The 20,755-nt window shown below is 42.9% G+C and overlaps 1 long non-coding RNA gene across 1 annotated transcript in view; it reads right to left on the reverse strand.

Moving 5' to 3' along the window:
- Positions 1 to 7,297: 7,297 nt before the first annotated feature.
- Positions 7,298 to 20,755, reverse strand: part of LOC132250762 (uncharacterized) — a 64,081-nt gene continuing 50,623 nt past the window's right edge. The window contains exons 6-7 of the long non-coding RNA XR_009462372.1: positions 10,459 to 10,512; positions 7,298 to 7,716 (exon numbers count right to left, since the gene is read on the reverse strand). This is a non-coding gene — a long non-coding RNA (uncharacterized LOC132250762). The remainder of the gene's footprint in view (positions 7,717 to 10,458; positions 10,513 to 20,755) is intronic.

Genomic DNA, 20,755 nt, shown 5'->3' on the forward strand with positions numbered 1-20,755 from the left:
ACGTGTACCAAGGGTTTTGTGACTGATGTTAAAGAAGGTATTTGTCTTAATACATTATTCAAGAGTATTTTGTGCCGAGTGCACGTTGTTGTAATTCTATTTACATAAATGAAATCAAACCAGAATGAATCTGGCCTTCTTTCTTTGACCCCAAAATTACCTTCCATTATTCAGTGATGCCAACTCTTGCCATTTAATTCTGAATCTTGTGATATGTGATGATCTTCATGAAGCCCCAGCTCCTGGAGCCATGTGATTACATATGAATCATCACTTAAAAAAAATGAAAGCTATCTTTACCATCACAGTTGTGAGAAAAAACCCCTGAAAATAGCACTTCCCTTATTCCTAAGACCAAGGGGCCAATGTATTAAATGACTAACTATTAAGTTCAGACTTCTCATTTTTAAAGTCCAGATTTTTAAATCAATCTCTTTACTCTTTTGGACTGGACTCTTTCGTTTTTTTTAATGCTCAGTGGTGCAATTTTGGTCCTCGGCTGCTTGCTTGTTAATCAAGATTCCTAAAAATTGTCCTCAACTTGTTCATTCCTATTGCATAAATATTTGTTAAGATGTGAATTCTTTGTTTTGGTTTGGATTGGGGTCTTACTTTAAAGCATAGCTTTGTCTTTTTCTCTGTTTCATTTGGAAGCCAAACTTGACCCCCCATCTCTGTGGTTGCACAAGGCCTATGCAATGAGACTGATGTAGTTCTGCCACTCTGGAATGGGCAGCATAATTTTTTAAGACATAGACAATACATAGAGCAGACACCATCAGCAAGAGACAGGGTTATCTCCTCTATGACAATCACATAATAGTGACATAAGCATTTGGCCAGGAAATCCACACCAATCCAGAACTCTCAGTTCTTTCCCCTGCAGATCAACCACTGAGGCTACAACAGTCTTTTGGCTTCAGTAACTGCCATACAGCATAGCTTGTGGGAGGATCCTTCCTCAAACTTTGCAGAGAATCTCAGTATCCCATAAAATGTACGGGTTAGGCAATGGATTCAATGAACCCATTAGCCCTATCACTGCTCCATGGACAAAATTCCAAGTGACAAAACATGTAGTTTATTGTCATTAAACATGAGAGCTTTGTTCTTCTAAGTCATAGAAAAACTAGATTCATGTGGCACTCTGGGGTTATGGTACAACAGTGCACTCTATGTTGCACTCCATCAGCATCTTTGGGATGATCTCTTATTTTTAATTACCATCACACACATAAGTAATTCAAATAACCTTTCCTTCGTTTGCCATTCAGGGCTTGCGGGTGCTCAGGAGGAGAGGCTATTTGTGCATGGAGGAGAAATAAGTCTATTTTCTGTTTACTTTGAAAGTCAAGTATTGGCTTCCATTTATCTTCCAATAAGTCCTTGTCCAATGTGGCTAAGAATGTAATACATTCCAAGGGCAGGTGCTCCTTAATGAGAAACTGGAATTCTTTTTATTCCTCCATTCATTAAAGAAAATAAAGGAGAGTTAGAAAATGGCATGAAAGCATATTATCAGTAAATTGTTTCCACTGTGTTTGTGACTGTTCTTAATGTTTTATGAATATGCTAAAAAATTTGCTCAGGCATTTTTCCTTGGGCACTCTAGTTAATTACTTATTCAGAGTGCTTCTACTCTGTTCCTTGCAAAATGTGTTGTGCATTAATTCTGATTATGTACAAAAACCCACCTGCAAGGAAAAACTCTGAATCAGTAATGCTGATAAAATGAGCAGCTCTCCTGGGGCTTTACTGAGAAACAGGATACTGGACAGAATTAGAATCTTGTAGCTCAGGCTATTCATAATGTCATTAACATAAAGGCAATTAAATGAGTTTTTAACCTACAACCCTTTATTGTTATTAATGAACATTAGAAAAACACAGGAGATAAAATTGGTAATTATCTCTGCACCAAGCTATGCAATAATGTGTTTAAATATAAAAACAAAACAAATGATTATTGTTAGTATTTTCAGTAGCAGAAACCCCAAGGAGCAGCTCAGTCACATTTAATCACATGGTACTACACCAAGAGGGTTAATTAAATGAGGGCTTTACCTTCAGCATGCTTGGTTATTCTGTTTAATATGGAATCAACAAACATAAATGTGAATTTGCAAAATATTCCAAGAGGTGGTTTCTACCTTTAGGTTAACCACCTTTACAAAAACAGAGAGTGATTTCATTTCCTTCAGGACAAGTAGTTGCAGTCCTGTAATCAAGTTTTTATTGTATAGTGCTTTCAAAACCAATTCCAGGAACAACTGCATAAATCCAGGCTCACAGCCTAAGCTTACTGTTCTGTAAAAAAGAATTTAGGAATTTGAAAGAGATGTACATTTTAAATGGTAAATGAGGTTTTAGCACCCTAGAATAGTCAAAATGCCTCCAGTTCCATTTTTTATGCAAACTATTGTATCCTATACATAAGCAATCATAAATTATAGCAGATCTTCCAAAGGGGAAATAAATTAAAGTACAGTGAAATACCCATTGTCTAAAAAACGATTTGAACTTATTCAATTAAAATTTTCCATTATTCAAATCATATAAAATGTGTTAGAATTTATATTTTTGTGTACTTTTATATATTTATTTTCATTTGGGGGTTTGGGCAGCAATTTTTATAAACAAAATTTGACTTAACTGCCAATAATGTTTAGTTTTTGCCTCACTTTATAAGGCATACCTAAGAAGAGAACTCCTAGGAATATCCTGCAGTATGTCACAATACAGCAGAACTCAGGCATCCATTTGGAATTCCTTCTGGCCTGAAAAAGCGTCATATTTTTAGATTTGATTTCCTCGTTGTTAGCAAAGCAGCAAAATGTTATTGTTCTAAAACCACCTGCCGTGGGTGCAGTCCAACATTCTGTGAAGCATGCATCATTGTGTTAAGTATATGCAGTATCCCAAGATGCTTTGTTTACCAAGTTAAATGATATGGCTGCAGAGATTAACAGTAACAAAGGAAGAGATGCATGAAACTGTACAGGAAAGCCCAAATAGACAGACTTTAAGCCAAGACACCAGTTTCATGAGCATGGAAATCCAACAAGGCTAGTCCAGGACATGGAGGTGCAAAGGCAAAAGTTTTCACTCCATCCATTGCCAGATAATGTGGACATAGAGATGAAAGCTGGTGTTAGGGGAGTACATAGAGCCAGGAGAAAAGTAGATTCTGTTGCATGCATACAAGCTTGAAGCAAACAAAATTACATATATGTGAAACTCTGAATCCAATCAAGCAGTGCTCAGTAAAGAGGTTGGTGACACCAAAACTCAAGCTCTATGACTTTGTGTCTAGGCCATCTGCACACTACACCTTCTGCTAGAGGCACTCAGGAGAAATCCTGTCTCTAGGCAGGTCTAGGTTGAGTTTCCTTTAATCACAGGCAAAATGTGGGTGGGATTTGAGTTTCCCCACTTCCATGTGAATTTGTTTTGCTTTGCAATCTCTTTTCCCAAGGTCACTTTTGCAATGGAAAGCCGTTAGTCAATTGAGAACAGCAGCAGAAGTGCCATCTGTGCTAGTACAAAAATAACTTCAGATACTGTATGCTGAGTGATAGTTGAAAATAAGATTGATTGGCTGATTGGCCATATTCTTTGTTTTGTTGCCTTTGATGCCCCCCAAATAGAAGAGGACAAGGTGTGATTTATTACTGATCAGGATGTGACAGAGCTTACTAGATAGCTGGTAGCTCTCCTCCTGAGAAAGCCCTGTAACCAAAGAACAGGCAGATAGCCAAACCAACAGGGTGAATTTGCACCTACAGAGGAGAAGGTAGCAGAGTTTCCTAGCACTAACAAGCTCAGAAATGGACCTTACCTACAATAAACAACATAAGCTTAAGGTTATAGACTCCTGAAGGTCCAGGTGCAGATGATGTGTGATGTTACAATTTTGGAGGGCTGTGGTTCGTTTGTTTGGGGTTTTTTTTTATAAAGTGTAGCTGTATTTTCCTTTTGAAGGAGAAGTTGGAGGGTCTTGGACCACAGCGTAACGCGAGCAAGGAGGTCAGGTCAGATGAAGCACAATGTACATACCATCAGATACACTGGAAACTGGGGCCAGATGAGCTAACAGTGAAAGAAGGCTCAAGAAAAGTAGGGAAAAAATGATAATTAGGAGAAGTAAGAAGATCAGAGGAGATAATGTCAGTGGAGTTTTCCATCCTAATCAACCACAGTAGGGAATCTGACACTGGTAAGGTAAGAAGCAACACTCTGAGAACAGACTAATGACAGGAACTTGCCTCACCCAATAAGCAGTGAACTGGAGTGACCAGAAAGAACATAGAAGCAAATACCAGGTAGACTGACTGTACAGTGAAGAACCTGGCCCAAGATATCTGTGGAACCGAAGGAAGGAACTGAAGGTAGAGACAGTACAAATAATATTGTCAAGAACTTCATGCACAAGTGCAGCAAGAGCATAGGTGCCAAGTACATGGGGGCTTGAGGGCCCTGGGCCCCTATAGGAAGACAGTAGGGTGAGCTACTTGTCCCTAATTGGGTGGGACAGCCCCAAAATGGAAACATCAAGTCTTGGTCCCAGTCTGCATGACTCTCGGACAGCATTTGTCCCAGATTCCCAGTATCATGCAGGGATCCGGGTTTTCCATTCACTGCAGAAAAATGTGGGAAACAGCGGGTTTCCCCTTGCAAGCTGGCAGAGCTCCAGCCTGGAAGGGGCTGAGAGGAGCAGGATGCAAGTGGCCAGGAATACAGCCCCAGGAAGCAGTGGAGAGCAGCTCCCCCAGCTGCCTGCAGGTAAGTCTAGGAGGTGGCAGATTGAGGCCCCCACAGTGAGGGAGGGAGTGGGGCAGAGGCTGGGCCTGGGGGCACTGTCCAGCCAGGGCAGGGAGCAGGACAGAGGCATGGGTGGTTCATCCAGGGGACAAGGTGGGGCAGCTCCTTGCCACTGCATGCACTCCCAAGGAGGGGAATGGGGTGGGGCATGTTCCCTCTAGATTTGTGCATGGGGTGGGGGCAGATGTGGTCTGCTTGCTGTGGGCTCAGGGCTCCCCACCCTTCTGCCCTCCTCCGGGGAACCCTGCTCTGGCCATGCTGCTATGGCGAGGCACCCCCTGAAACAGAACTGAATTAACTGTAATAAAAGAGGAGCTTCATAATCTAGAGATTTGCATTCCAGCAAGAATGATGGATATTAATGAATTACAAAAAGTCAGGGAAAACACAGATCATTTGCATGGAAGTTATTTCCTAGAAACACACAGGAAGAACTCAAAACTAAGGGGAAGTCCTGATTTTCTGACAATGTGACAAGTAGATAAATTGAGAACATTTGTTGAATTCTGTAATAGGTGTCCAGCTGTGTTATGGAAGTGCTGTCCATATGATGCAGCTCTTTACTAGTGATATTGACGATGTGACAAGTTTTTTATCATGTGTCAAAAGTGAAAACCAATGTCAAGTTAAAAAAAAAAACAAAGTGGCAGCAACCAAGCTTCAGTGTAATTTAATGCTGCAATCATTTCCAGACACGCTGAATAAACCTCATTGTACTCAAAGGGTATCTTCTATTAAATTTCTCAACCTCTTCAAATATGCAAGACTACATTTCAGTCAGGTGCTGTTAAAGAGATAGCCAAATATGCCCCCAACTAAACCACAATGACATTCTTCATAGTACCGTCTTTTACATGATATGCACAAAATGCATTTCATGGTTGAACCCATACCTCAGGCAATTCAGAATATGAAAGATGACAGTCCTCCATTTTCTGATGTCAAGAATTAATTCCTGAACATTAAGAAATTTATTTGTGAGAATACTAAACAAAACTCAAAAAGAAAAAAATGATAGCCACAGCACCACCACAAAAAAAAAACGAAGTGATTGCTCCTGTACATAATGTCACTTTCCTTCTTGACCCACTCTTCCAAGGGCAAGCTCTTTCTGATGATAACTGTGATTCAGCTTGGGATCAGATATTGGCTGTTACAAATTTTAAAGAATCAGAAAGCAATCAATCCATTCAGTCAATGGCAACAAATCATAAAGCAAGCAGTAGCCTATTCAGTCATAAAAGAAAATAGAGTGTGATCTCATCAGTTGAATCAAAAGAGTTGACACTAGGCCTGTGCGAGTAGGCAGCTATTCAATCCGGCTTTGGATCCAGCCACTTTGGATGCCAAGGATCTGATCCAGAGCTCCGGACCGGGTTCCTGTTTTGATCTGGCCTAAACAGCTCCAAAGCCGCCTCAGAGATCTGGTCATAGGGTATAATGGGGAATCAATTAAATATCTATAACTTTGTTGGTTTTTGTCTGGTTTGGATGAAAATTGCAGGGGTGGTAGCCTCTGAAGAGAGCGTGAAGCCTGCCGAGCTTCAAGAAGTTTGGTGCAGGGGTTTGGGGGGAACAGTACTGCAAATTCTTGAAAGTAAAACTCATGTCACGTGTGTGTATTACACCACAGGGGGGTGAAACTGCAAGGATGGTGGCCCCTGCTGAGGCCACAAAGCCTGCCAAGTTTCAAGGAGATAGATGCAGGGGTTTGGGGGGAATTGCACCTCAAACTGCTGACAGGCAAAACTCATGACATAGATGACCATGTGTGTGTTAAGGTGCAGCAGGCTGAAAACTGGAGGGGTAGTGGCCCCTGTTGAGGCCACAGAGCCTGCCAAGTTTCAAGGAGATAAGTGCAGGGGCTTGGGGGGAACTGCACCTCAAGCTGCTGACAAGCAAAACTCGTGACATGGGTGCCAGTGTGTGTGTTAAGACACAGTTGGGTGAAAGCAGGGATGCTAGCCCCTGCTGAGGACATAAAGCCTGCCAGCTGTCAAGGAGATAGGTGCAGGGCTTCTAGGTTCTGGGGCCCTGCACCTCTAGCTGCTGACAGGCAAAACTCATGACATGGGTGGGTGCTTGTGCAACTGACTGTCTCTGTCTTGTAGTTGATTGTCTGTATTGATTCTTTTCTCTCCTTAGTGTGTGGTTTTGTAGGTGTTAATTGTTGCTAATTAACTGGTTACATTAGCTAGCAACTGTGTATTGAGCTGGTCCCTGAGTGAACCATGATTGATTGGTAACTAGTAACACAGTAGCGTAGCAGCCAGGCCTGCAGTAATTCCTTCCCCTGTCCCAAGACAGACACAGTTGCACAAGCACCCATGTCACGAGTTTTGCCTGTCAGCAGCTAGAGGTACAGGGCCCCAGAACCCCCCTGCACCTATTGTCACAGGCCAGGTAGGCGCTGTGAGTGTATCAGCCATTAGGCTGCTGGGTTGGGATTGAGGAGGCGAGTCAGGAGTGAAGTAAAGGCAAATTTACTTATAGCTTAGCATACAACAATTAACAGAAAGGTTAATGCGACAAACAGATAGTACAGTAATAAAGAGCTAATAGTAAATGATAACAACAGATAGACAGAATAACAAAGAGTGCCCACATGGGGTTGGCAACTTATCGGCAGTCCCTCTATGCCAGGTGCGCGCCAAGTTGTTCCAGCGAAGTCAGGCGTCCCCGATCAATGCTGTCCGAGGGGTCACCGGGAAGGTCCCTTGGTCAGGATCTGGTCTTCACTCACACTAGGAGTCTGGGGTCCAGGCTTGGTACAGCGATGGTCCTTCTGTCCCATCCTTCATGCTGGTCACCTGACATACGTGCTTCTTTATACCTTATCTTATGCTAATCTGTTGGCTTTAGAGCCACTCACAATCTTGCCCTACAGCTGTTACCCTATGGGATCAAAAGGTGTTAGAAATTATTATGAAAGGTTACCACCCAAACTCGGGGTCACCCAATAAGCAAATTACACCATATTTACTTTGAAGTTTGAAATTAGCATTACTCTGCCCTTAGTTTCTTATTCCTGGATTCCTTGGAATGTGCTAATTATATTAGGTGGTCAGATCTTGTTATGGCTTGACCTTTAAAAAACCTGTTAGATCAGCTAATCTTGTAGCTCTGCTTATTTTGGGGGCTCAGTGGTCCCATGATCAGTGTAAACAGTTAGATTCAACATTCTGGTTAAATTATGACAGACAAATTCCACTTGCAGGTTGCAAACTTACAAGCTTTGCATTAGCTAATCTTAACTGCTTATACAATTGCCGAATGCCTCCAAGAGCATATATTTATTGCTCATGATAGTAACCCCTCTGGTTCTGGCTACCACAACCTATCTCCTCAACAGCTGGCAGGCATCATGGCTGCAGCAGGGGCTATCACCCCTGCAGCTTTCAGCCCACAGTGTTGTAACACATAGAAGTGACACAAGTTTTGCTTTCAAGAATTTGGGGTGCAGATTCCCCTTAACCCCTACACCAATCTTCTTGAAATTTGGCAGTCTTCATGCTCTCTGCAGAGGCTATCATCCCTGCCAATTTCATCCAAATCAGACAAAAAACAACAAAGTTATAGATATTTCATGGATTCCCCATTATACCCTATGGCTGGATCTCCAAAGTGGCTCCAAAGCTTTTCCGAAGCATTTTGGAAGTTCCAAACCACTTCAGAAAGCCTAATGAGGCCAGTGCTTTGATCTGGACATGCCACTTTGGACGCCGAAGCATCCAAAGCTTGTCCGGATCCAAAGCTCAGTCCGAAGCCTCGCACAGCCCTAGTTGACACCTTCCTCACGGTAGAAAGGTTGTGTCCCTTTGCATTCCAGCTACGGTGGCAGAAACTACACTGCCATGTATTACTGCACCTGAATCATCCCTTTTAAATAACAGAAAGAGACTAAAGAATTCCACCCCTTGGTAACTGGTGACAATTTTTCACAATTTAAGATAAAGGAAGAGCTGACACAGTATTCTAATGAAGAAGGGGATATCAGTGAATTGGAGGCTAATGACAGACATAGATAAAGTAATTGATGGAGAGAAGATAATGCAAAGCAAAATATTTGAATTTTTTAAGAAGTTGCTATGCGCTTGTTTCATTTAATTTCATTTACTTTCTTTTGTAACTCTTCAACCTTCAATAATGTTCACATTTAAATACTAAAATTACTAATAATTATTCTTAATTTTTTAGCATTTCATTTCATCATGTTTCACATTTTTCTGAGTTAAAAATAGCTCAGTGAAGTAACTTTTTTATAATTATGTATAAATATCTAACAAATGGAATATTATAAAGTCTCTATTTTGTAACTATTCTAATAAATTAATGCTTTAAAAATATTTGAACATTTTTTACATTATTTGGCAATGTTTGACCAATGTTTTGTGGGTTTATTAATCAGTTAGGTTTTGACTGGTCAATTACTTAAAATAATTTTAAGGAGAAGTAAATGGAGCATATCCCCACAGGCTGTGGACTTCAGCACTACAAGGAATCTTCATGGGACTAGTCAGGGATGAAGCACTGGGTGAGCTGAAGAGTGTGTATGTAGGTCTACAGCAACATTCATGGAGGGGTTGTTCTACCATGAAATAGCCCTCTGGTCAGTATTCCTCTTGTGACCCTAGAAGGATGAGTCCTAGTATAGTGTACTACTGCACTATATGCAGTGATTTTTCCCCCTGCTATTTTTCATCTTCCATTGGAGATTGCTCATTTTGGATGCTGAAAATCCATGCAATGGCATTTAAATTAAATAGAAATTCCTCCCTTCTTGCTCTATAGCTCAAAATCTGCTCTGCCATTTTTTAATCCAAAACTCAGTTTCTATTTTGCTTGAACGGAGAGTATTTCTTTTAGACCATTAGTGAAAATACTTGTCTGAGTAAGGCCTCAATCCTGCCACGATTAAAGTAAATGGAAATGTTGCCATTAACTTGGATGAGTTCAGGATCAGGCCCTCACTGTATTAGTAAAGTTTTTGGGCTTGAGCTTTTTATGGTGTCTGGAGAGGGGATGTTGGAATCCATCAGTGGAAAAGCAGCTGGTGAATTGTAAAACACAGTGAAATTAAGGCACTGCAGATCTCAGTTCCACTAAAAAAAAGTGTTGGCTATAAACAAGATGCAGCCAACATGGCTTTGCGAGAAGATTGTTCAAAGATCTGAAGGTAAAACAACCCAAACCCTTCACTGTAATGAAGTGTGGAGGGAACCAAACAAGAATATGAAGACTCAGTTATGGCTTACAAAACAGAAAGTAAAGCAGAAGGAATCAAAGCTAGATAAAAGTGTTCAAAGGAATAAAAAGAGGCTTCTACAAATATATTGGGAAAAGAAGAAAAGCAAATAAGAAGATAGGCACAGGGATACTGGCTCGCAAATGGCAGAGCTTAAATTCCTTATAAAAATCAAAATAAGAAAACAGTTGCATTAGGACAAAAAAAGATCTTGCTGAGAGAACTATCAATAATAGGCAGACAGCAAAATTCTTGCAAAAAGTGATAATATGCAAATCAGATGCAGTTTGATTGAAGATGGACTTATCAAAATACAAATCATTATTCCTAAAAAGTCACCCAAAACTGAGGAACTGTGTAAAGACTGGTAAAGGGGAAAACATTGCACTTACCTTTAAAGAAGGAAAGAAAAGGGACCTTATCACTGACATTGTATCTGTAAATACCTGTAGTAAAATAATAAAATAGGTATTAAGAACAAAATATCTAGAGCTGGGCAGTGGCCATGTATGAACATTAATTTTTTTTTTCTGGGAGAGTCACTGTTCTTCCAAGAGAAACCTCAAGTGTACAGGTGTTCAGGATTTTCCTCTCCAAAAGAAAAATAACCTGAAAATTCACTCCAGGATTAAGTAACTTCAAGGAGAGTTTCTCTTGCAAGAGAAAATGTTTGTATATGTTCTCTTGCAAGAGAAGATACAGCATAGTTCTCCGATATCCCAGCGTTCTTTGCTCCCCACCCCCCAAGGCAGTGGGGACACATAGGGGGTACATGGAGGTGTATGTGCACCCCCTGAAAGTGCTGGTTCACCCCCTAACAGGCCTCACTCTCCACTTAGGCAATGGGTGGGGTGGCAGGCGGGAGTGCCGGTGTCCCCTCCCCCCCCCCCCCCCCCGCGAGCACCGGCCAGGGAGTGGGAGCATGGGATGGAGCACTGTGGCCAGCTCCAGGAGCACCATGGCTGCTTCCTGGTCAGTGCGATCGGGTGTGGGGGGACCCCCACCCCCTGTTGGTTGACTGGTTGCTGGGGGGAGCATGTGCCTCCCCTGACTAAGGTGGCTTCAGTCACCCATGCCCCAAGGAGACAGTGTGTAGCTCACTGGACTCTGATGCTCCAGCCAAGCAGGGAACAGAACATGCCCCCTTCACAATCTCCACATTGTGCTACAGGAAGACACAGGCAGTCTGGGTCAGCTGATTGGGGCTGTCCTGTGCACTACTGCCATTTGTTGCCAGTCAGACTGAAGGAGCCTGCAGATCACACTGAGATGTATGCAAAGGGGACCCCTGGCTTCACAGCATCAGCATCTGCTCTTCAAAAGGCTCATCATTCAAATGTCATTCAAATGTCTGTTAAGGCATCTCCCCATGAGTTTTTCTACCAGTAGAACAAACCTGGGAGAATTCTTCCAGATTGTTTAAATGCATGTACACAGCCCTAGTGGGAACTAGGTCCTACAATGGAGTAAAGTTCCCTGTTGATTGGGTGATGAAAGGAGTTTGTTGGAAATCCATGAAGAGACAGAAAGAAGTTAAGGCTATTATAAAGCTTCATGATGAGAGAGAGGAAGGGATTTCAGGAGTCATTGGGATATAGGAGATATAATGACAGGCTGCAAGGGGCAAGAGAGACCAAGAGATATTGATATTTAATGAAAGAGTGAGAGGATAGGGTTGGCTTTTGTAGGATAGAAGTTTGGAAGCTAGGGTTGCAGAGAGAGGGATGGAGGCCCTCAAGTATTTTAGAATTGCCCATATAAATCACTGAACAAAAGTCCGAAAGTGAACCTCCTATCCTTCCATTAGTTCACACAGCTTTGTCCAGAATCAGTTCTATTAAAAAAAAAGATTTTTGTAACAATGCTACCAACTTAAAAGGTGCACACGTGCCTAGTAGCCCACTGGACCATCATGGTTAAGGCACACCCGTTTCTTTGACAACAACACACAAGGGACTTATGTGGATAGCATCATACCTAGCTTCATTTGACTTCCCAGCCCCAGGAACTGGGTACCTATTTACAACATGGCCTTTTTCCTCGGATTCAGAGGCTTAAATGCACAGCTCTTGAGCCACCACAAGACACTTTTTACTCTGCCACCACATCCCCACCACTATAAGCAGTAGTGAAAAACTGGTCTGAGTAAGCAGCAAGTGGCAGACAACTGAGGCACTGAAACTAACAACTCCATCAGCTAATTTAAGAGCTCTAAACATATCAAAGGGTCCTCCCCCACCACTGATAGATTTCTCTTTTCTACTGAAGCAGAAGCAGATTTAGTTTGCTCATAAAGAACTACAGTACACTAGTGCAATCAAAAAGGACCCAGGCAGTTCATCCACTTCATAGATGAAGAAATTTGAGTACAACTTTTGCTATTGCCAGTACCATTAAAAATCAAGATAGCTGTTTCAGTTTCTTTTGAAGTTAAAGATGTTTCAGGAAGCCAATAAGCTACATGAGATGTATTTGGCTTGGAAGCTCTGAAGAAGGAAGAGGAAGATAAGATGGCCTCCAGCACTTTGTCTGTAAGAACGCATCCCTTCCAGCGATTTCTGTCAGTGCTAAGTAGAAGTATGGTGTCACTTCTGTCCTTGAGGCACTGATCAAACTGTGTTGCAAACATATATCTTTCCACTTCATACATTCCTTAGTGCTTTAACCTGACATTGTACAATCTGGGGTTATTATTTTTTCTCCTTAACCTATCTGGCTGCATTCACATGTCCTTTGTTTTTTAGTTTTTGTGGAACCTTTCTCAAAAAAGAATGGAATGCTGTAGCTAGAATAAGTGGAAGTACACAGGTCCCACTTGCTTTAGAGCATGTGTACTCAACCCCTGACCTGTGGACCAGATCTGGTACCTAGTGCCATGTCACCTGGCCTGCAGGGCTTGCCAGAGGTCCATGGCCTGGTATGCTAGATCAGGTGCACATGGCAGCATGGGGGCCAGTCCTGACACACAGTAATGCAGTTCCTCAGGACCTGATGCTGGCATGCAAGGCCCAATCCTGTCATGCATTAATATTGAAATGATAGAAAATTAGGCAGTGCCATGGCAAATGTGAACAAATACAAGGTCATATCTCCACCCATATCAAGAATCATTTGAACTATTCATTCATAATGAGTGGAGGAATTAAATTACTTACAGCCACTGAGAAAAGAGACCCAAAGTCATCAGTATGGATAGCATCAACCAAAGTAACTATTCATTCTGCATCCATAGTAAAAATGTTAAGATGCTTTGAGAAAGGAAGAGAGAGTACTGGTAGACAGAATACATTCATAAAAAAGTAGAGGAGCTCTGGCCACCCTACAGTGCACCTAAAGCATTTAGTTGAGATCACTGGAGCTATGACAGTTTACACCATTTTACAATGATAGGCCTTCTGGAGCTTTATGCTTTCCACTCAAGCATCTGGTACTGACCAGTGTAAGGGACAAGGTGCACAAGACATTACCATCCTGACCTGGTGCGACTGTTTAAGTTCCTGGTGAGTCTGTATGTTGTATATAGGATGTTGGTGGATAAACAACATTCCTGGTTGGTTTGTTTTTGGTTTTGTTGTTGTTGTTGTTTGGTTGGGGGGGAGGGGTTGGTTGGGGGGGGGGGGTTGTTTGTTTTTTTGCTATATAATTTCAACAAATATTCGCACTGACAATACCCGGTGGTCTATCATTTAGAATGCTGGCACCTGTGTGGATACGAGAATGACTCCGTATTTTTGAAGCACTGCATTTCTATAAAAATGGGAAATCAATGATTGTGACAAGAGAGATTTATTAAAACCAGAAAGTAAATTAAAAACTACTCAGGGAAAAGGTTTTTATTATTATTTCTAGTATGTTATTTGCACAAAAGTGTAAGTTGTGCTCCACGATGCAGGAATAAAACACACTCACCAATGGAAGACCAACTTGAGCCAGATCTGTTGACTTCTACACAGTTATGCCAAACAACAGCAGACCACGATCCCAACTCTACAAGGTCCTGAGCCCCTAACCTCTCACTAAGACTGCTGAAAGTTGAGGGCACTTAACACCTGGCAAAAAATATCAGACATTGTCTGTGAGGCCTATAGCAAGTATTCAACATCACTCAGGATCAGTCTTATTTCCCTGGGCTAAATGCAGAATGATATGGGTTAAATGCAGAACTAATGATGGTGGATGCCAGGCAGAGCATGGCAGGGCATAGATCACTCTAGATATACCTTGGTCTTACACTCTCCCAGCCCCTCTAAAGCTGAGGTTGGCAGCCTTTTGCCAGCATGGGCCAGAACTTATGACCTGGCCATCACTCTGGGCCAGAAGTCTTTACCTCTCCCCTTCCTCCAGCCCCTCTGCAGCAGAGGTAAGCTCAGACAATGCAGAGCAACAGGCTTGGTAGTGGAGGGGAGCACTGCTGCCCCATCAATGTGCAAAGCATAGCTCCATGAGACCGATCCCTTGTACCAGATCAGACATCTTCATGGGTCAGATCCAGTCTGCAATCCTTAAGTCTGAAGCATCCTTTCCTGCTGCTGTCAGACACAGCATACCATTCTAGATGGACTACGGACACAGTATGGCACTTCTGAAGTTTTTATATTTTTTTAACACCATGCACTGATCGTTTCTTGATAAGGCTTGGTAATGCTGAGCAATGCAAAGCTGCTACACTGGACCCTTGACAGAGGGTCAATGACAGAGTGACCAGTGTGCCAGAGTCATATTAGCTTCTACTAGTCAAATAAAATTCACTGACCACAGCAGGTGCCTCTGACAAGAATCACTTAAATACGTTTTGTAACACCCACTTCATAAGAGTGAGCTGAAGTAAATGGATATGGGAAATGACTGCGGACTAAATGCAGATATTCAGAAACAGGGGCGGACTCCCTGCTCCTCAATTTCTCTTCCCATCTCTTGGCCTCTGGAGCTTGCATGGTTTTATGGACTTTTGCCACTCGAGTTGACGTTTCCCTTCTAAATGGCATTTCAACATTGATCTCCCTGGATGTCCAGCAGCCTTTCCTGAATTAATTCTTGAGTGCCATATGGTACAAATGGCCTGTCGTGCACTCTCTGAATCAGTATTTAGAAACCTGCCAGACTGCTGACTCCTTTGGCATTGTGCCTCGTGGTTCCATTAGCTGCTAAGGGAGTGTGACACTGCCTGAATATAATTGACTGTGGATTTTGCCAGGTTTTTCCAGCATAACATTGGAAGCAATGCTTTAATTCTCTCTCTTTCATAGATTTCATAGATATTAGGGCTGGAAGGGACCCCAAAAGATCATCGAGTCCAGCCCCCTGCCCAAAGGGCAGGAAGTCAGCTGGGGTCATAGGATCCCAGCAAGATGAGCATCCAGTTTGCTCTTGAAGGTGTTCAATGTACGTGCTTGAACCACCTCCGGTGGCAGGCTGTTCCAGACCTTGGGGGCTCGGACAGTGAAGAAATTCTTCCTTATGTCCAGCCTGAAACGATCTTGTAGTAGTTTGTGACCATTCGACCTCGTCATCCCTTGGGGCGCTCTGGTGAACAAACGTTCCCCCAGATACTGGTGGTCACCCCGATAAACTTGTAGGTGGCCATCAGATCACCCCTGAGCCTGCGCTTTTCCAGGCTAAAGAGCCCTCTCTACCTCTCCTTCACCCATTGGCATCACAAAACATTCCCTTAAATGGACACAGTCCCCACCATGATTTAAAGGACCACCTCTCTTGAGGCTTCTTTATACAAGAAAATATTTCACTGGTTTAACTGAATCGATTTTTGTTTAATTCAGCTAATTAAGTGAAGGTTAAACCAGTTTAAGCATATTTAATAGAGAATTTGCATCAGTATCATTTGAGAGATTCAGGGTGAATCATAGCCCCTCCTGGAACCCAGTAGGAGTTTTGCCATTGATTTCAATGGAGGTAGAATATCATCCTTACAATCTATTCAGTAAGGGTGTGCAAAATGGACTGTATTCAATTCAGATTCAGATTCGGCCTGAACTGGGGACAGTGATTTGATTTGTTGATTTGGATCCATGTCCCTGATTCAATTTGGCCGAATCCAAATCTGAAGATTCAATGTCTATTTGGAGAATCAGCAATTCAGCCATAGACACAACTTTAAATGTTTTTTCTACATTCTTTGAGGTACCAGGCATGGCATGTGAACACTGTGATGGTGGGGCGGATGGAGTGTCCCATAGGCCCCCATGTCTCGATGGCAAACCCAGAAGTAGATCAGAAGTACTTCTGGTCCACTTCTGGGTCTGCTGCCAAGCATGCGGGGGGGGGGGGCCCTGCACCCCTCCAGCTCGGTCATCAGCCACGGGGGGGTCCTGGGTGCCCCCCCAGACCCAGGAGGCACCAGTCACTAAACTGGGGGGAGGGAGGGAGGCAGAGGGAGTCCCCTGCACCCTCCCCAGTGGACCTGGAAGTGGACTGGAAGTGCTTCTGGTCCACTTCCGAGTCTGCTGCCAAGCACACTGGGGACCCTCCCATGCTCCTGTAGGACGCTCCATCTGCCCCAGCATCTCAGCATTTATGAGCCACCTGCTACCTTGAGGTATGTAGAAAAAACACTTAAAGCTGTGCCTATGTCCAAATCGTTGAATCTTTCTGAATCGATTCAGAGGGTTCCTATTTGATTTAGAGAGATTAAGGGGTCTCCTCATTTGATTCAGATTTAGAGATTTGGCCACCAAATCAGACCAACTCTCTGCCTAATTGAATCAGCAACCAAAGCTTTGCACAGCCCTACTATTTGGCTAAAAGAATGGCACTTTCCTAGAATAGATGAGGTCTTGCTTTATAGAGTCTCCTTTCACTTGTTCCACTTGGCTCAGATTCTAGACTTTTCTTACCTAGTGTAAGAGTTCCATTTGCACAAGGCCAGAGTTATGTTAAGCTATAGCAAGTAATGGTGCCAAAAAGCAGTATGGGAGAAAGGGGCCCCATGACCACAGCATGACCTGATAAGAAAGAAAAAAAATTAGAAAAAACCCACTAATAAGCAAAAGACAGTGATTCAAAGAAGGAAATATGAAAATAGCAGCTGAAAACCTCCAGGACGCATGTAAAAAGTAAGAACTCACTAATGAGACAGAGATAACAAGAAGCAAAGTGTAGGCGTGTAAACTTTGCAGATGAAACAAGTAAAAATGAAGAGAGAAAGAGAGATAAGAATTGGTACAGGATAGGGAGGTTGAGGTGATTAAAATACAAGGGTTGTGAGACCTGTCCCTTTCAGAAGACTTAGGAGAATGCGAACAACATACAGGGTCTTCACCTTTCAAGGACAAGCTTCACTAAGTTGGACAGACTGTTAATCAGGCCAACTGGTATACTGACAAAGGATAGTAAACATTTGTGAGCTTTCACCACTGAACACAGCTCCGAGTTGTTTCTTCTTGTGTCACCTTTGGAATCTGGAAGACGACTTGCTAGCATTAACCTTCCAGAACCCAGAGACCCCAACAGCCTACAGATCAAAAGCAACAACAACCACATACCACCCAAAAAATACGCTGCATGCCTCAGAACAACACCTCGATCTGACCAAATGCTTTTGCTCAGCTTTAAAATCTATTAAAGACAAAAATACACAATTACCAGTGGGGGCTCATTTCTCACAAGAAAACCACTCTCTCGCCAATCTCTCAGTTCTAATCCTCAAAGGGAATTTACAAAATGCCTTTCACAGATGAGCCTATGAACTTCACTTCATCAACCTGCTGGATACAAAAAATCATGGACTAAATACAGACATTGGATTCTTGACACACAACCTGCCTAACATCTGACTCCCCAGGTAAACCCTCCACTTTTTACCAGCTATTCCCATTCCCTTCCCTGCCCCCCTCCTCTCTCTCTCATCTTTTGACTATAGCCACATTCATTACCCCTTCCCCCCACCTCTCTCTCACCTACTGACCATCTCAATTTACATTTTAACTCACTGGCTTTCTTGTATACATACAGGCCTCTGGCTGCTTTGCCACTCCACCCAAGAAGAGCACAGACCATCTGCAGATGCTTCCTCAGCCTGACGAAGGGTGTTTGTACCCAAAAGCTTGCCAAGAACATTTTTTCCAAATTTTTGAGTTGTTCTAATAAAATATATCAGATTTACCCAAAGAACCTTGTCTGCTTATGTCCTTAAACTAATATAGCTACAACCTACACCCCCGAAGTCACTTTTGGACACTTTACCCATAGGCCCAAATTCAGTCATCTATCCCTATTCAGAAAGCACTTAAATCCATGAATAGTTCCATCAATCACTTCTTTGAGACAACTCAAACTTCTTACAAGATTGAGAACACAGTTCTTACACTGAGATAACACAAATTCATTTTCCCAAGTTTGTTTTGTGGATGAAAAACAAGAATGATTAGGTTTTCTTTGTTGCCAAGTGTTGGGGTGTTTTCTTCTCAAAATCTTAGCGGTCTCTAACTCCCTGCTGTTATTAAGAAAGACTTGATTGTGAACTTTGATGACCTAGTGATGACAGAGAGATCAACTTCAGGCAGAACACAGCCCCAGCAGGGGCTTTAGCTTTAGCTATGACTGACTTTCAATTCTGTAATGTTCTCGCTTTCACAATGTTACATCTGTTTTAGACTAAGCTGTGTTACAAACTAGTGTCCCATCTCAGTAAGCACTGGTAAAAACGATTTGAAAAAACAGATATTAAAAATGAAGCAAAAGAGAAATACAGTATATGATAAGAAAATTGACAGAAAGCATTGGTTGTTGTGGTAGTTCATGTACAGTAGTCTAGAAAGTGGAAGTGTTTTGTTGTGTTCTGATGTGCTCAGGTGAAAAATGTGTACTATTTGTCTACAGAATTCTTTTAAAAGAGTCTTCATAGAAGCTTTTGGTGCTAAGGATAGATGTGGATTTGCTATTAATTCTGTTTGTGAAATGAAAGTGATTCTGAATCCTGTTGTGCCAGGATGGAAATGCTGATCCACAATACTGACAGCAGGATTATTTTTTGTTTGTTTGTTTGTTGTTTACTTTATGTTAAGAGGATAAAACTTCTTTGCTGTCATTGTATCTTGTGATGTAGTGAAATAAAATCTGTGCCCAATGTGTGTAGAACTTTCAAACAACAATATTTATTATACATGCATATACTGTATTTATTACCGCTTTGCTGTCAGTGCTGCATGCAGTGCTGTAGTGAAAATAAAAGGACATTTGTGTCTTCATAGATTTCATAGACATTAGGGCTGGAAGGGACCTCGGGAGATCATCGAGTCCAGCCCCCTGCCCAAAGGGCAGGACGTCAGCTGGGGTCATAGGATCCCAGCAAGATAAGCATCCAGTTTCATCTTGAAGGTGTTCAATGAAGGCGCTTGAACAACCTCCGGTGGCAAGCTGTTCCAGACCTTGGGGGCTCGGACAGTAAAGAAATTCTTCCTTATGTCCAGCCTGAAACGATCTTGTAGTAGTTTGTGACCATTCGTCCTCATCATCCCTTGGGGCGCTCTGGTGAACAAACGTTCCCCCACATACTGGTGGTCACCCCTGATAAACTTGTAGGTGGCCATCAGATCACCCCTGAGCCTGCGCTTTTCCAGGCTAAAGAGCCCCAGGGCTCTCAGCCTGTCATCGTAGGGTCTGCTTCCCTGACCTCTGATCATGCGCGTGGCTCTTCTCTGGACTCTCTCAAGCTTCTCCACATCCTTTTTGAGTTGTGGAGCCCAAAACTGGACGCAGTACTCCAGCTGCGGCCTCACTAAGGCCGAGTACAGGGGGAGAATGACGTCCCGGGATTTGCTTGAGAAGCATCTATGGATGCAAGCCAGCGTTTTGGTCGCTTTACTAGCCGCAGCATCGCATTGCAGGCTCATGTTCATCTTGTGGTCAATGATGACCCCCAAGTCTCTTTCTTCCATAGTGCTAACCAACATAGCACTGCCGAGCCTATAAGGATGCTGAGGGTTTTTTTTCCCAAGGTGGAGAACCTTGCATTTATCGGCGTTGAACACCATCAGATTCTCGTCCGCCCACTTGCTGAGCCTGTCCAGGTCAACCTGGATCATCCGCCTGTCTTCTGGTGTGGATGCTTTGCCCCAAAGTTTGGTGTCATCGGCGAACTGGGCCAGTCCGCTTCTGACTCCAGTGTCCACATCATTAATGAAGATGTTGAACAGTATGGGTCCAAGGACAGAGCCCTGGGGGACCCCACTGGTCACAGGACACCACGATGAGTGACTTCCATCAATTACTACCCTCTGGGTCCGACCCCGGAGCCAATTTTCCAGCCAGTGGATCGTGGGGGACCCAAGGCGACAATTGGCCAGTTTCTCCAAGAGACGATCATGGGACACCAGATCGAAGGCTTTTTTGAAGTCAAGATATATGACATCAATCTCATCTCCCTTGTCCAGGTGATAGGTCACCTGGTTGTAGAAGGAAATGAGATTGGTCAAGCAAGACCTACCCGCAACAAACCCGTGCTGGCTATCCCTTAAGATGTTGGCGTCGGCCAGTCCATTAAGGGTGGCCTCCTTAATAAACTTTTCTAAGATTTTCCCCGGGATAGAAGTCAGGCTGATGGGCCTATAGTTAGCCGGATCCACTTTCCTCCCTTTCTTGAAGATAGGCACCACGTTGGCCTTCTTCCAGTCTTCGGGCACTACACCAGAGCGCCAAGAGTTTTCAAAGATCCGCGCTAGAGGCTGGGCTATG

This window comes from Alligator mississippiensis, chromosome 5, assembly GCF_030867095.1.
Source record: "Alligator mississippiensis isolate rAllMis1 chromosome 5, rAllMis1, whole genome shotgun sequence".
Taxonomy (NCBI): domain Eukaryota; kingdom Metazoa; phylum Chordata; order Crocodylia; family Alligatoridae; genus Alligator; species Alligator mississippiensis.